This window comes from Vidua macroura, chromosome 2 (genome assembly GCF_024509145.1).
Source record: "Vidua macroura isolate BioBank_ID:100142 chromosome 2, ASM2450914v1, whole genome shotgun sequence".
Taxonomy (NCBI): Eukaryota; Metazoa; Chordata; class Aves; order Passeriformes; family Viduidae; genus Vidua; species Vidua macroura.
In genome coordinates, this window is record NC_071572.1 from 76,142,088 (window position 1) to 76,156,761 (window position 14,674).

The 14,674-nt window shown below is 48.0% G+C and overlaps 1 protein-coding gene across 4 annotated transcripts in view; it reads right to left on the reverse strand.

Annotated features, from left to right (window-relative positions):
- The window catches only part of GDPD4 (glycerophosphodiester phosphodiesterase domain containing 4), a 40,210-nt gene extending 26,661 nt beyond the window's left edge, over positions 1-13,549 (reverse strand). For 3 of the 4 annotated variants that reach the window (XR_008435680.1, XM_053970139.1, XM_053970141.1), the window contains exon 1: positions 3,802-4,033. The gene's annotated coding sequence lies outside the window, so the exon portion shown is untranslated. Of the gene's footprint in view, positions 1-3,801; positions 4,034-13,478 lie in introns of those variants that run through there. The other variant, XM_053970140.1, reaches the window with a different exon arrangement.
- Positions 13,550-14,674: the final 1,125 nt, after the last annotated feature.

A 14,674-nucleotide genomic window follows, 5' to 3' on the forward strand; every position in this document is an offset into this window, starting at 1 on the left:
CACAGAACCTCGAGAGGGAATCACACACTTGGATGCTTGGATGTAGTGGGGTCAAGCCATCCCTAGAAGCTCAGCAGTACCAGATCCTGGCACCAGCAAGTCACCCTTAGTAAAAAATTGATGCCAATCTCATGTGTCAAGATGGTGACCCTGCTCTAGAATTCCCAGAGCACAGCTGGGGGGGATGTGGTGCAGATGACAGCTGATCCGGCTGGTTTCATCAGCTGGCCTAAAGTACACCTGGCATAAACCCAGCAATTACCAAGTACCAACGGCCTCAGCTTCTGAATATATTTGAGCCGTCAGAGCTCTTACCAGAAGGTTGTCACATGCCATGGGACTGCAATATTTGTTACCTCCTAAAAGGATCCCCAAAATATGAGTTCCTGTATCACCAAAGCACAGCCTCCATTCTTGCTCAGCCCTTCTCCTTCTGCAATAGGAATTCAGGACACTGGACCAAACCCATTAGTTTTGCTGTCAAAGGGCTATGAGGTTTGTTACTCACATTCCCAGGTGTGGGTATAAGGCTCACACATCAATATTTGCCTACGAGCACACAGGATTTGACAGGAAAACAGATTATGGAGATCCTGAAACACTGCCCACATCATCTGTCTGGCTACAGCAACATGCCAGGTGTTAAATCTAGGTGTTAGTTTACCCCTCATGAAATTGTCAGTGATGGAGATCCCACCATCTCTCAATACAGGCTGAACAAGTCCTAAATCACTTTATAATTAAAAGTTGGCAGTTTTTTTCCCAGTGTCTTGTCCCCTGTATTACAGTTAAGGGCATTACTTCATGCCTTGTTTGTGGTGGATATAGTGAACAGCTTAAACTCTTCCTCTGTTAGGTATTACATGTACTCACATATGGATGTCTCCTCTTAAAACTTCTCTGGCTTCAATTATCCCAGCTTTTCTAGTCTTGCCTTGTAGCTCATGTTTCCTCCTCAGAGTATCCTCGTATGGAGCGCACAGTCACCTGCTATTTGGGATTTCTGTGGCAATTCCCATGGGTTTCAGAACACAGTAGCCACAGTCTGTCCAGGTTACACCTGTTCATCCATAGCACAGGCTACTCGATACCTGCAGCATCCAGTTTCTCTCATGTATCAAACATCATCTGGCCTTGAGCTTCTGAATGCTTAATTCACCCTGGACTCACCCCCAGCAGAAATGAAAAGGTGTTTTCAGCTTCATCCCACAGTGACAGAATTGTTTGGATTGGAAATAATCTTAAAGATCATTCCACTAGACCAGGTTGCTCAGAGTCCCATCCACTCTGGCCTTGAACACTTCCAGGGATGTGGCATCCAAAACTTCTCTGGGCAATATCAGAGCTTCATCTATGCATCAGAGTACTTATGACACCACTATAATTAAGAATTTCATTACCTCCTGCCTTAGTGCTTTCAATCAAGTCACCTCTCCAAGCCCATGAGTTATTGGGAAAGGGACACCTTATTGCAGCAGAGGCTGGGGAATGAGGGAGAGACAAACCCCTCCACCAGCCTCTGGTTCTCCGAAGAACATCAGCCTGGCCAAAGAAGAGCAAAAAAAGATGCCTTTCTCCCTGGCATCCCCTGAATCCCCATTGACCCTGTTGTCCGAGCAGTATCACTATGGCAATAACACCTTTCAGTATCAAGAGACTCAGAAAACATACCTTGTCCTGCTTTCAGCTCTAGCTTCTGCTGGTATCCATCTGTCCCTCTTTTCCTATCCTTTCCCTTTTCTCTTTCCAGAGACCTTTTCCCTCCTCTCCCAGCCCCCAACATACAAAGAAATCTGACTCAGCTGCTCCTTTGGAGCCTGCAAAGGGCCAAAGAATTCTACAAAGTTGATAACCTCAGACTGAAATTTTATCTTGTCAAGTAGAGAGGACAGATGTTCTCTAGCATATCTCCACTCAAGTAAATGGAGATATAAATGGAGACCCTGTAACACCTTCCAGTACCTAAAGGGGTTACTATTGAGCTGGAGAGGGACTTTTGACAAGAGCATGGAAGACAAGAGGGAATGGCTTCAGACTGAAAGGAGGTAGGTTGAGATTAGATCTTAGGAAGAAATATCAGCGAGCTCTTGTCCAAAGCAGAAACCATCCTGTCAATTCCCAGACCATGATTTGATCCAAGGCTTCCGCTCCCTCTGGGCGTACAGGGCTCACCTAGCAAATGGGAGCCTTTGAGCAGCTCTGCCCCACAGCTTCAGGGACTGCTGGGTCTCTGCTGAGGAATGAAGCACAAGGCATGCTTGAGGCACTAGAAGAAAGGTGATGCTTGCATGGAGATGCAAAGAAAAGAACTGACAGGGAGAGGGAAGACCAAGGACAACTCACCAAATTTGAGGCTGCTTCACTCTTAAAGCAGTGACTCCTAAGAAGAGATCATCTCCTTCTATGCTCTGCAAGATTCATGTTTTGCAATGCCTTTACACTGTACTGTTGCTGCTATTAGCAAACAGTCCAGGGAAAACATCTAGGACAAGCCAGGAGAAATCCCTCTATGTGGGAGGTCCACCTAGATGTGCCAGGTCTCACATGAGAATGAGGAAAACAAAGACAGACACAAGGACAGTCAGAACGATGTTTCTCTGTTAAAATGTACTCATATCTCCAGGCACTCCATTGTTCCCTTTATATGTGTCCTTCCAAAAAGGCATCACTCCTCCCCTTTTACCTCTGCATATTTTCCCTGGTCTCTGTCCTCAGGTTCATCTCCATCTTCTCAAGTAATTGTGTTCCATTTAACACAAGCTCCCTTCTTACCACTCAGCCACCTTCCAGGTTCTCCATGACCCTCTGTTCCATGATTTCATCCTTCATGGTTTCATCCTTCATGGTTTCACCCGTGGTAACCAATTACCAGTCTGCTGCCACAGTTGGGACAAGGCAATTAGAAGCCATAAAATCATTATAACTCCCAAGGTCTGGCTGAATCTGCAGTGCCTCAGACCACATCAAACACTGAGACATTTGAATTCACAAGCATCTGACCCCAAGAAAGATAATATCCCAGTAACTTGGCCCAACAACCACCTAAGGAGCAAACAACACCAAAACAAATGACAGATGCAGAAGCCAAAAAAACCAGTTCAGTCCTTGGCAGGACTTAGCAAGAGGCTTCACAGTCCTTGCATCTAGATTTGAAGCACAGATCTCTTAAAATTCAGAGATCGTCTGCAATTCCAGCCCAACTTTACCAGGCAAAGTTAAATAGATAGAGAAGGGAAATAGTAAACTTGCATCCATTCACTGGAAAAGCCATGGGAGCAAAGAGCAAGCAGGTAAACATGCATTAGTAGGATGGCAAAGTTTAGGACTCCTTAACAAGCGAGGCATGAAAGGAGTAACATATGTTTTTCTGCTCCATAAACCCTGGGGACTTCAGGTTTTTCCATGACAAATAGAGACTTTGCTCGCAGATAAGAGTTCCTATAATCACAGGCAGTCAGACAGGGCTGCTGCTTTCCCGCTGCTTGGCAGAGAGTGAGGAAAAGCATGGGAAATAGCCTGGGGGGATAAGAGAGGAAAGAGAAGGAGAGAAAAAATCAGGAAACATATTCAGCCACACAGCCTGAACGCTGAAAGCAGTGAAAAGAGGAACCTGCTTGAAAGGCCAGTGCTTAAGGAAGGATTAAAAACTTGTATCTTTTTGGGTGCTGGGGCTGGAGCTTTCATCTTCCAAGGGGCAAAGGTATGGCAGCCAAATCTGGCATTGCCCTGTAGTTTTTTCCCCTGGGGCCTCTTGAGCATTTCTTTCCTTTCCCCTGCACTGAGCTATCTCCCACACCATACCTAACAACGCAGGGGGTTGTAAGGCACTGTCGGCGAGGCGGCAGCAGCGGCGGCCGAGGTACGGCCGGGGGCGAGCTGGGGATGCTCAGGTTAGCTGTCCAAGGGGGAACACCCGAGCAACAGCAGCAGGAGTGCAGACCCCCGCAGCAGCAGGAAGCTCACGGCGGCGGAGCGGGCCGGGAGCGGGCGGAGCCGGGAGAACCGCGGCAGTTTCAAACCGGCCCGGGCAGCGCGAGCGGCGGGGCCGGCGCAGGGCTCTGGCCCGGGGCTGGCGCGGGGCGTCTCTCGCGGGCAGCGGCTGTCCCAGCGGCTGTCCCAGCGGCTGTCCCAGCGGCTGTCCCAGCGGCTGGCGCAGGGAGGGCGCTGAGGCGCTCCAGCACCGGCAGCAGAGTCCGTTGCCACAGATGCCTCGAGATGAGACGACCAAGAAGGGCCGTCACCTCTAAGTGTCTGCGGGGAGGGTGACAAGAGGACGGAGCCAGCCTCCTCTCGAGAAACTGCTGCACAGGAAGCTCCACCTGCCCAGGAGGAAGAACTTCTTTACTGTGCAGGTGACCAAGCACTGGAACAGGTTAGGTTGCCCAGAGAGGTTGCGGGCAACCCACATTGGAGATACTCCACAGCCCATTGGAGATACTCAAGAACCACCCGGTCCTGTGCAGTGTGCTCTAGGGTGATGCGCTTGAGCTGTGAGGTTGGACCAGATGACCCACTGAGGTCCCTTCCAGCCTGATGCATTTTGATTCCATGATTCTGTGGTTGCAGGCTCTTTCCAGATCTTGCAAATACATTTCCCAGTTCGCTGCAGGAAGAGAGTTAGGGGAAAAAATTATATGGGCAACAGGAGTCACATGAGTGACACGGAGATGGTCATTTCTCAGCCCCTGAGCATGGCCAGCTTCTCCTAACAATCTTGTTGGTGTAGAAAGACAGCAGAAAGGAGTGATGCCCACTCTGCCCCTTCCCCTGTTTCCAAGGGGTTTGGAGAGAAAGTGAACCCCATGTCAGGACTAGGAGATTCCTTGAACCTGAGCTGAGCCTGTCCAGTGTCTGCAGCTCCTTAGCCTGGGAATTCCTGCCACCACCCTTTAGGGCATCACTTCCTGGCCTCTCCTCTGGGATTCTTTCACAGCATCACACCAACAGAAGCAAAGAATAAAACCTCCTGGCAAGCTGCTGGTTGATCACCGTCACCATGAGCTTCACACAGACTTGCCAGTAGCCAGAAAAGCCCAACAAAGAGCATCCCTTAAACCTGCATTTCTACCCTACACTACGCCCAAGGCTCTTGATCACAGACGAGGATCCCTTTTATTTGACTATCATCTGCCTTCTGTTTCTTTTCAGGAAATTAATGATGCGTAACCCAGGAAAGGAAAAAAAGATCAAATAAAATATAGTCATAATCTCCCTATGATAAAGAATATAATCTATATCCTCTCCCTGACAGATGATAATTATAATTTGTCAGTATAACCTTCTGCAGTTTGTTGATAAGCCCTGGTCTGTGCTCTCAGGGAGTGGTACAGCCGGGGACAAACACGTGCAAGGCATGTCTCTTGCATTGCTTATCTGTTGGCTTCTGAGGTGGAAGAAGACAGCCATTAGCAGAAAGAAACAACAGGGCTTAACATGGGAAACAACCAACAGATGTGGATGTGGAGGGGGTTAACAAGGAATTACAGCTCCTGCAACTGCAGGGACAAGGCTTCTCCATTCCATTTGTTGTGTACACCTAACAGGCAGTGGCTGTGGCTTCCAAAGACATGGAGAGGTGTCCACCAAGGTTCATGCCCTACCTTTTGGAACATCCCATCACATTTTGAACTGACAAAAACAAGCCCATTTCAAATAAACTGCCAAAATCCTGTATCTATTACACAGGGTCTTACCCCATCACAGAGAACATCCAGCAGGAGCTGTTCTGGGAATGGGTGGTGTGCCCTGCTCAGCCATAAGTGCCTCAGCTGTGGGTACATGCTTTAAGGCAAGATCTTCTCAGGCAACCAGTCAATCTTCTGAGGTCAATTTGAGAAGCCCTTGAGGAATGTCCATGGCTAAGAATAAGTGATACGGGTTTGGAAACACTGCTGCAGCCCCAAATTTCTAATCATACCCCTACATGGTGAAGCAAGCCTCACTCCAAGGTGAGATCTATTCACCTTGAAACAAAACCCAACATGAGCCATGAGAATTTAGCATACAAAAGGTATCTTAATCCCTGGTTTTATTCCAGAGTGATCATCATAGGAAGTAAAGTTGAAATACATTTTTGCACAAGGCCCATTTCTCCTCTCCCAAAACCCTCCCCCAGGACTGTTTAGAGTCTCTTTTTCTTCAAGGTACCTCTCTCAAGAGTCTCGCAAGATCAGAGGACTGCAGCACCTCTCCTGTGAAGACAAGCTGAGAGACTTGGGACAGTTACTGACTTTAAACTGAAAGAGGGTATGTTTAGATGAGGTATTAGGAAGAAATTCTTCACTGTGAGGGTGGTGAGGCACTGGTACATGTTTCTCAGAGAAGTTGTGGCTGTTCCATCCCAGGAAATGTCCAAGGCCAGGCTGGATGGGGCCCTGAGCAACCTGATGTCGTGGAAGGTGTCCCTGCCCATGGCAGAGAGTTTGGAACGAGATGAACTTAAGTTTCCTTTCAACCCAAACCATTTTATGATTCTATGTTTGGAGCATGTTTGTCCCCAATGTCCAGTCTCCAGAGATGGCTCATTATTCACAATATTGCAGGATCCTTGTTTAATCATACTTATCATTATTAGAAATTACAGCTGTTTTTCTTCATTTTCAAAGCACTTTGCAGGCTACATTAACAAATTTGTGCCCAGGAAATTATTGGCCAAGCCTTAGAGCATTTACAATGGGTTTTATACAAATGCTTTCAGCTTCACATGGAAACAGGCAAGGGGAAATCATCATGTTTGTAAAAGGGTCTCAAAGTGCTACAATAGATTTTCCCTCTCGCCTGCTAGGAGCAAAATGAATGTTTTGAATAAAGCTGAATAGTTGCTTAAAAAAAAATAAAATTAAATTTAAAAAAAAAAAAAAAAAAGAAAGAAAGAAAGAAAGAAAAAGAAGAGGTGGAGACAGGTTTTTTACAAATGCCATGTCTTTGGCTGGACTCAGGCATAATCTGATCCAAGTGTTCTTGGGTACATAGGCACTTTTCCAGCATGACGGACAGGTATCTTTGGCTCTGGTTTGTCTGGCTGGTGCCAGACACCTCAGCAGAGTCTTTCCTCTGTTTTTGACCCTAATCAGCCTTTATATACCTCATATATGGCTCATTATCTTGGGTTATACAGCACCTCTTACCTCAGTCTTGGGTTCCCACCCCAAAAGGACAGAGCACTTTGGGGAAGCTGGCACCCTGCCCCTTGGCAATACAGGTAAGATGAGGCAGAAATTAGCCCCAAAAGGGACTGGGAACAGCTACCTTCCATCTGTGATCACACAGAGACCTTCCATCCACCAGCCAGATGCTGGTCAGGGAGGTGTCCACATCTGGGTGTCACTTTGCTCACCCAGGGAGGGAATCAGGAGCATTGCTGAGGTTATACCTCGCCAGGTCAAGCCTGAAAACAGAGACTCAACATGACCAGTTTGGGGTGAGATGCTGCTCCCCACACTTCAGCATGGTCAACAGCAGAAGGGAAGAGTTTGTTCTCACAAACGCAGTGTCACCAGCAGCAATGTGTGCAGTTGTTCTCAGCTAGCCCCGTGCAGCACGTGGGCACAGCCCCCCGCCCTGCCCCTGGGTGGCCCACAGCTAAGAAGTTACTCTCCCACCATTGAAAAGCCACTGTGGGGAAGCAAAAAGTGCTTCCATGCCTCAAAGCCTGCCTGGGCGGGAGGAGGAGGAGGAGGAATAAATCCCTTGGAAAAAAAATTAAAGAGAGCTCAGAAAGGAGGGAAATATTTCTTTGAAGATATAAATCCTACTTTGTGCATTTCAGCATGCCCTGGCTTGGGTCCCTCTCTGCTCCTGGGAATGCTTAAGCAGCTCTTTGTGCCCTGCTGTTAAGGGGAGACAAGGAGATTGGGACACAGCGTGGGGGACCCTCTCCAGCCCCACAGCCCCACCGAGGGCTGTGCATCGCCCCAAGCATCATCTCAGGGGAAAGACTTCATGCCTGAGCCAAGAGGGGAGAAGAAAAGAGGTTTCCAGATTGCATACCCCTGCTCAGCAGCTCTGCAGAGCTATTCAGCCTGGACAAAGGACAGGGGCCCTGGACAGCCACTGTGCTGAAGACTTCAGCACTGGCCCTCCCCCAGGCTGTGGGTGTTGAAGTTCAAGTCTTAAAGCAAAACACCCTGCAAGGAGGAGAGGAAAAGGGAGGAAAGGATGCTTTCCATGTCACCAGATATAAGTTTATCCTTTTAGTGATTGACAGTATCCAAATGCATGAGAGCTAGCCAGCTTTTGCATTATAAGAATGTGGTGCTGCTGTTCTCAGAGAAAAATCCTTTTCAGCTAATTAAACACTACCACAATTCTGCATAAGCCAACTCGGAAAATCCTGAACTCATTTCAGAGCAACAGGATATTCTGATACACAAATCCCCTGACCTAACCTCCAACTATGGATCCAGCAGAGCCATCACCCAGAGCCTCAGTTTCCCAGTTCAGGGTTGTGCCAACAGTACCACAAGATCAGCAGGTGAGGATTGTATGGCTCATTTGAGTTTCATCCATCTGCTGGTGTGAGACATGGAGTTTGCATAGCAAAACAAGAAGATTAGTACAGACAACCCATCAGCAGAGCCTTGATGGACCTCCTCAGGGCCAAGGATGCACAGAACAGTCACATGTGCTGGATCAGCACTCAGTACTCACATCCCAGCATCCTGGAGGAAACAAATTATTTCTTTCGCTGAGAGCTTGGGGAGGGTATTTCATTCTTCCCTTGGTCTTCCTGGAGGACTGGTTAGAATCATAGAATCATTAGGATTGAAAAGCCCCCTAACATCAACTCCAACCATTAACCCAACACTGTCAAGCCTACCAAGTAAATCATGTCCTCAAATGCTACATATACACATTTTTTCCAGGTGACTCCACCACTTTCTTGGCCAATCTGTTCCAATGTTTGAGCACTCTTTCAGTGAAGAAATTTTTCCTTAAATCTAATCTAAACCTCCCATGGTGCAACTTGAGGCCATTTTCTCTCATCTTGTTACCTAGGAGAAGAGACAGATACCCACCTGGCCACAGCCTTCTTTCAGGTGGTTGTAGAGAGTATTAAGGTGCCCCCTCAGTCTCCTTTTCTTGAGGCTGAACATCCCCAGCTCCCTCAGCTGCTCCTCATCAGACTTGTGCTCCACCTCTTCTGTGTTTGAGCGGTCACCCTGATCGCCCAGAACAGCCAGCAAAAAGAAATGGGCACAACTCAGCTCATGCAAGGGCACATGTCTAAATAGGCCAGATGAATGGCCTCACACACATCCAGAGTGCCAGGGCATGAGCCCAGCCCAAAACGAGAGGGCATTCATCACTTAAAACCAGCAAGCCCTGCCAGTCCACCTTCCAGACCAACTTCTGCTTCCTGACATGGAGAGGACAAGGCCACAGCTGCCAGAGGGTTGTCATCCTGTTGCCATACAAAGGGACAGCCACACAAATTCTGTGTGTGAGGTGACGTGAAGCAGTCACAGGGACCACAGATGGGCCCATGGGTAGGACCACATGTAAGGCACCAACAGACTGATTGAGGGCAGTAGTACTTAACCCTACAGTGCTACATTCTCACAGAAGGGCCAAAAACTCACTCCCCCGTCTCCCCAAACAGCATTCACCATGAATTGCAAAGGAATATAGAACAAGTCCAGCCTGGTAACAGGTTGCCAACTGGCAGCAGGGAGGGAAGGAAGAGGTCACAGCAGCAAAGCACTAAGATGAAGGCTGGAAAACCTGAGGGATGGAGAAGATAAAAGGGTTGGTGTCATTCACCTGCATTTCTTGCAAGAATTGGGTTGTGCTCAATGAAAAACTTCTTAAAAGCTTTGCAGGGAAAGAGAGCACTCAGGACAGAGGCACCATGACCCCACAGAACCTTTCTGACGGCTTTGAGGCATGAATCAATTAAAGCAATCACAGAGCAAAGGTTAATCAGTAGCAAGTACATCTTAAGAAATAAGTAGTCCTTTAAAAAGCAACTGCTTTTGCCAATTCCCCCCTCCCTGTTTTCTAAAGTGTCTTTTATTTCTCCAACTCTGGAGACCTTCCAAAGTAAGGTCAGTGATGAAGAGCAGCTGCCGAAAGGACCAGACTGAGTCGGTGGCGGCAGCCAGGGCTGCCAGAGCAGAGAGGACCGGACCTGTAATTGTCACAGAGGCTCAGTGCTGTAGAAGTGTCTCAGGGGTTGAAAACCTTCCAGGGCCTTCCAGCCTAACTGGAGCAGATGGAAGCTGGAGAAACAAGGAATTGTTCACAGTTGCATTGGAGAACAGAGGAAAAGAAGCAGGAGAGCAAGGCAGGGACTGACTCTAAAGCATTTCTACATAAGCAGTGAGACTCCAGCCTGAGACTGCAGCAGGCCTATAGCAATGCTTCAAGCTGCTCCTGGCCCGTGCCCTGCTTGCAGATATGTGCTTCTTTCTTCTTGCACCCAAAACTGGAGCTGACGTCAAAACAGCCCCCCCAGACAGCAGCCACAGCCTCATTCACACATGTACTCATTCCCCGAGCCCTGCCCTCTTTCCCTGCCTGCTGCTATTCTTGTGCTCCCTGCTGCTATTATAGCACACCACCACCACCACAGCTAACCTCTTACCCTGCCACCTTTCCTTGCAAGTGTTGATGAAAGAAAAGAGCTGGTACACTGTGGTGTGCTTCCTTTGGCACCAGACCAGCAGAGGATGAGTCCCAGGACAGGTTTTCTCAGCTCTCTCTTGCTACAGCATCATGTGCACTCACATAGGCTACAACTGCTCAGCCACCAGAAAGGACCTGGTCCATGAGCATGGAGAGTCCATCCTGACCCTGACAGCAGATTTTCATCATGCTTAACACATCATCTTCCCTGGAGACACCACGAAGACTGGCAAGGCAAACAATGACAGGAGGAAAGGATCAATATGAGACCAGAACACAGGCATGTTCATAAAATCAATGCATCACAGAATGGTTTGGGTTGAAAGGGACCTTCAAGATCAGCTGGTTCTAACCCTCTGCCATGGGCAGGGACATCTTACTGTTCAAGCCTCTGAAATATCAGTGTTTCTACTTCCCTCCTCTTTTCCTGGAGAGAGAAAAAATGAAGCAAATGCCAATGTCCTGCTGGTGGGGAGAATAACAAGGAATATGACCAAAGATAACCTCTGTTTATTGGGATTTTATAAAATGTCAAGCCCTGAGCCACCAAAAAGCAGCCAGCTGTGAGTCCTGCCTGAGTGCTGCTGGGAGAGCAGTGTCCAGCACATGAAGAACAGGATGAGGACAAGATGTTGAAGAGAGGAGCACCTGCAGGCTGGTTTCTCAGCTCCTTCACACCATGTGTCTGTAGCTGGAGCAGAGGATGCAGTGTGGACCCAAGCCTGTGCACCATCAGGACTCATCCTACCATGAAGGCACGGCCCAGGGTGCATCAGAGGTCTCCAAGCTGCTCTACCCACACCAGCTCTTTTCTTTCCTTTCAGTAAGACCTGTAATGCAAAGGATCTTCTTCCAACTATTTATGCTGTCTGCTCACCTAAAACACAGCCCAAGACCCTTGTTTTCTGCACACCACAGAGGTCTCTGGGGCAGTTCTACAGGCCAACACATAGTAGGTCACTCCAGGATGAAACATCTTCCTATAAGATATCCTGAGACATGGAGTCAGGTTTGGACCAAAGCCAGGCTGCTGCTGCACATGTGCATGGTGTTGCAGGGAATGACCACTGCAGAGCTCCCTGCAGCCTGCCCCCCATGAAAAGCCACCAAGCTGGGGCTTTGCCAACGGGCAGGACCTGCTCCAAACTAGAGCACGTGGGTCTCAGCTGGTAAGTGGTAGCTTCTTAAAGTGTCTGCACACAACTAGAAAGGTTTGTCTGAAGGAGGGCTTCTGGGTTTGCAAAGAAAAGAAGGTCATACTGTCAAAGGGCCACAAACTTCTAGAAAAAAAAAACAAAACAAACAACTTTCTCTTTTATTTTAGCTGATACTTTATCACACTAAGCAGAGCTGTATGGTAACAACGTGCACAGAGGTACATTGTGAGCTGCAGGCATTCTCACAAAAAAGCTGACACATCTAAATTTAAAGAACTGTGTTTCCATCATCAGAAATTATACATAAAGACACCATTTGCTCATCTCCTTGGTCCAATGTCATGACGTAAGGAAGACCCAGGACTGGTCGTAAGAACAAGCTTTGTGTTTGTATTCTCTGCAAGGATTTCAAATTGCCCTGAAAATCTTGCACAACTTTTAGACATTTCAAGAGTAAAGTTATAAAGGAAGTGACAGCTTTGTGTTCTTTCACATTCAGAACAATTTTTAATTAAAATCCAACTGGTCTCATGATATATTATGCCTTTTCTTGTTGTTAAATGCGGCTTAAAGTCTTTAAGGAAGAATCTGTAGGGAATTATTTCTGTTCTCTCTTGTCCTTCCACCTTGTATCATCTCTCAGAACTTACCAGGAGAGATGCTGCATTGTGAGGTCAGGATTCCCAGAGAAAGTGTAGAAGTGAAGAGAAGGTGGTGTACACTATGGGCTGGACCTCTACCTAATCAAAGTTTGCACTTTGCAACTTAAAGGTGTCCCAGTGCCAGTCCCCAGGTCCACATCAGCTGAACACCTGATACTGAAATAAAATTCACTCTTTCTTAGAGGTGAAAATTCCTCTGTTTCATTGCTGATTGTGGTTATGCCTACAAATAATGGGGAAGCATTCAGACAACAACAGCAGCCTAAAGCCAGGGTCAAATCCCGTTTCAGCTGCAAACCGAGCTGCTCTCCAAACAGTTGCCCATCAGAGCTCCCAGGGTGACTGCAGCATCAGGGCAGATGGCAGATTGTAGCGTTGCTTCCAGCCTTTCTAACCAAGTCGTGATTATTTACAGCTGCTCCCAGATGTTACCCTTTCACGGGTTATTTGTTCCTGAGTCAACCTCCCCGTTCACACGCTAGGCAAGCTCAGGGGAAGAAAGAGAGAGGCTCCTTTCTCCCTTTTACTATGGAAACAGCCCTTTATCCCAAGGATTGCAAATGCTCCGACGCCGTTTCCCTCCCACCACTGCCCCAGCTACAGCGACCCCAGGAGCCACCCGCCGCTCACGTCTCATCCCGGCTCCCGTTTATCCGCTCAACAGGTCACAGCCAACTCATCCAGCACGGACCCCGGGTGAAGCAGGACTGCTGAGCACCTTCTCCTCCCCAGCAAACTACCAGAAAGCCCCCTGCTCACAGATCACCCCCTTGCCTCCCCCTTTTTTATCGTTTCTCCCTGCTCTCCGGCTCTCTAGGCTTCGTTTCTCTCTTCAGCCCAGGCGGGAGCCGGGTCAATCGCCCGCGGTCGCGTCCCAACCAACACACTGAAACATCCACAGATAACAAAGGAAAAGTGAAAAACATCTCGCCACCTCGGTGCTAACTTTCAAGGCAAGCAGGGGAGAGGAGGCAGGGGTGAAGTTCAGCAGGCAGGAGCATCTTCGAGAGTTAGGAGGGAGGAGGTAACTCACCGCGCCGTGACGCACATGGACGGGTTATTTTTGCTTTCCGCTGCACTTGAGTTGCTGTGTCCCCTGCTTGTGACACTCCGGGACGCGAATGGTGGCACCGCTGTGTGACAACCCGGTATTAGAGAGGCTGCTGGAGCCGTCCCTCCCACGAGAGGAGGGGCCAGGAGAGGCTTAATAAATTCAGTCCCCAAGGCGAGAGAAATTAAAATATCACCATGGGGCGCAGACAGCTGCTCATGGCATGGCTCTGGGAGACACCCGGGACTTGGGGACAAACCTGGGATTGATTCATTTATCCCTTGCCCACCCAGAATAAGAGCGGCTGGTGTTCACATCCCACCTTGGCTGAATTAAGTGTCAAAACGATGGGATTTGAGGAAATATCCCAGAGGAGATCTGTGAAAGATGTGTCATCATTGACTCTCAGAATTAAAACTCCCAAACCTCCTCCATGAAAATATTTTCCACAACTGTAAGCCCCAGGCAGGAATCCAGTGCAACCCTGGATGCAAAACTGCTTATTTTACTTCAGTTTTTGCATGGTTTTGGGCTTTATTATCTAAATCCTATTAGAGTTATAACTTCCTTTGACGGGGGAGAGGGGACAGGTCTGTACAACAAAAGCAGATTGGATTTTGTGACCTCCAATGCACCCTGGGCTTTCAGAGAGGCAAAATCCCATAATAAAGTTTCTCAGGATAGGAAGCTGCACAACCTCATGCAACTCCTTCCTGCTCCATCAAAGATCTTCACTGCAATAGAAGCTACACAAACATCCCCTCCAGCCCTGGAGGGCTCTCTGAAACACCACTGGTGCAGTTTTTCCATCCCTGTAATTTCCCACATTGGGATTTTTCTTGTTAGATGTAAAGCAAAATCAGCAAACTACCCTTGAAAACAGAGAGGGCAAGAATGGGCAGAAAGGATGGTCCAGCACTTTTTGTGCAGTTCACTTTACAAAGAGAAACTTTTCCTTAGAAGATGAGCTATAGAGATGACAGCCTGGCTCACTCTGAAACTTAATGATGAGCAGAAGGCATAGAAGAGTTCCACTTTAAAACAGCCTTGCTAATCCTTCCTTAGCACTTGGTCCTAAAATATCATCACTCTTCCTGTGGAATTGGGAGAATTGGAATTAAATAAATGCAGGAACCACAAGACATGAAGGTAGAAGCAGGTGGTTCTGTTGCTGGTGG